Below are 1,995 nucleotides of genomic sequence, written 5' to 3'. Positions count from 1 at the left end.
GCTTTAAAGCCAAGTGATTGCTTTAATCAGGGCATTAAAACCTGATTGTAAGATGGAAAAGCATCATCGATAAGAATGGAGATTATATCATTTAATTAATGTTTTTGTGATATATTAGTGTTCGGGTTTTTTCATCTAAAAAAGCGACATTAATTTCTTGACGACCTAATATTTAACATTACACAGTTTTTTAAGATATAATATTTTATTTAGATACGCGGATTTAAAACGCTAGAATCAGAGGTTCGATTCCTTACTTTGGAAACAGGAGATGTGGCTTTGCTGTAAGAAATACATACATACTTTATTTGGAAACAAGAGTCTATTATATATTCGGTAATCTATATATTACTAAAACTTTTTCTGTAATTAAATACAGCAAAAACGGCGCACAATAGCGCTATATTTGTAATGAAGTGGGAATAGAAACAGAATAAAACAAGTTTCGTTAAATATTGAAATTAGCTTGAATTATTCATAACCTCTGAATAGTGGGAGACACAACGGGTTACGGTGGTCTAGTTCTTTAGAATTAATGCTAGGCTTACCTGTTTCTCCACAACGAACCGAATACTGCAAATGATATATAATTGTCCATTACCCGATAATAACTATGAATATAATTCAAAACCAAAACCAAAACTTAGAACATTAACCCTAGCTGTAGATAAAGCGCAGTTTCTTGAGTTGGCGTGAGCGTTATCTTGTGCTAATACAACGAAAACAAAACCTAATCACGAGTTCTTATTCAGGTCAACTAGATAAAAACATAGGTTTCAACACTGTTAAACCATCTGTCATATGTTGTAGTATGGCGTAAGTGTGAGAAATTCACCAGCTTAAGTAAAATTTCAGGTGTACACTTTTGGAAATTAAATAAATCCTAACCCCATGGCGTGTGACCGTGTATAAAATAAGGCATTTCTAAAATACTGTATTAAAATATACTTTGTAAGACACACCATACCAAAATAAAAAACATAACAAAGAAATCGCAATACGCACTGCACAGTTCATTATTTAGCCACCATGTGGCGTATCGATCTGTACTGCATGCTCTAAGACTAAGTCGTTGTTGAATTCTATACGAAGAAGTTAAACTTGGTATGTTCGTCCAAAGGAATACCATATTAGCATTATTAACACTTTGCATACATAACAACACATGAAGGAATACTAGTAGAATAATAGCATATTAATGTATAGTCCAATAAATTCAGTTACTTAAGCCAATATCCCAGCTTCGTTAGAAACAGTGCCCATGACAACAGACTCTAGAATATTAAAACACTTTAATTTTTAGGGCATCTCTTATCCCTCCCCACTTGGAAATAACAGTGACTTTATCTACTCATCAACACTTAGGCCTACTCTCATATTGTTCATACAGGTACATTTTACTAGGAGGAATATTAGTGGTGTACACGAACAGCCTCAAAGTATAAACGACTAATATTTTCTGTACATATCAACACTTAGGCCTACTCTCATATTGTTCATACAGGTACATTTTACTAGGAGGAATATTAGTGGTGTACACGAACAGCCTCAAAGTATAAACGACTAATATTTTCTGTACATATCGTTTACAGGTTACAGTCCATCGGACTTACAACGCTAAAATCCGGGGCTCGATTCCCCGTGGTGTCAAATAGTCTAGAGTGTCTTTGTTCTAGAAAAGAATAAATACAACACATACATAAAGTATTTTACAGTGCTTTCTTACGACAGTTATACGTAACAAGTTTTACATTTCTGAGTTAAGAGTTTTATAACAAACATGTAAGATGTACAAACTTACTCTGAATGATTAACAATATTAATATCTATTACGCGTTGGCTGTGAAATTTTAAGAGCTTATGAACGAAAGTAATACCCAAATCATAGGTCGAGGATTTAGAATTTCAAAGATTGTAATATACATTCTATGTACTGGAAATGGAAAGAAAAAAAAGGAAGTGAACATATACATCGTTTTCAGGATGTTTCTACTA

General features: G+C 33.1%; 1 protein-coding gene across 1 annotated transcript in view; it reads right to left on the bottom strand.

Annotated features, from left to right (window-relative positions):
- Positions 1–703, bottom strand: part of LOC106469649 (leucine-rich repeat neuronal protein 3-like) — a 7,595-nt gene extending 6,892 nt beyond the window's left edge. Inside the window, exon 1 of the mRNA XM_013930149.2 lies at positions 549–703. The gene's annotated coding sequence lies outside the window, so the exon portion shown is untranslated. The remainder of the gene's footprint in view (positions 1–548) is intronic.
- Positions 704–1,995: the final 1,292 nt, after the last annotated feature.

The sequence above is a fragment of the Limulus polyphemus genome, unplaced genomic scaffold, assembly GCF_000517525.1.
Source record: "Limulus polyphemus unplaced genomic scaffold, Limulus_polyphemus-2.1.2 Scaffold3591, whole genome shotgun sequence".
Taxonomy (NCBI): Eukaryota; Metazoa; Arthropoda; class Merostomata; order Xiphosura; family Limulidae; genus Limulus; species Limulus polyphemus.
Note: the sequence above shows the minus strand (reverse complement) of the source record. Positions and strands in the feature narration are given on the sequence as shown.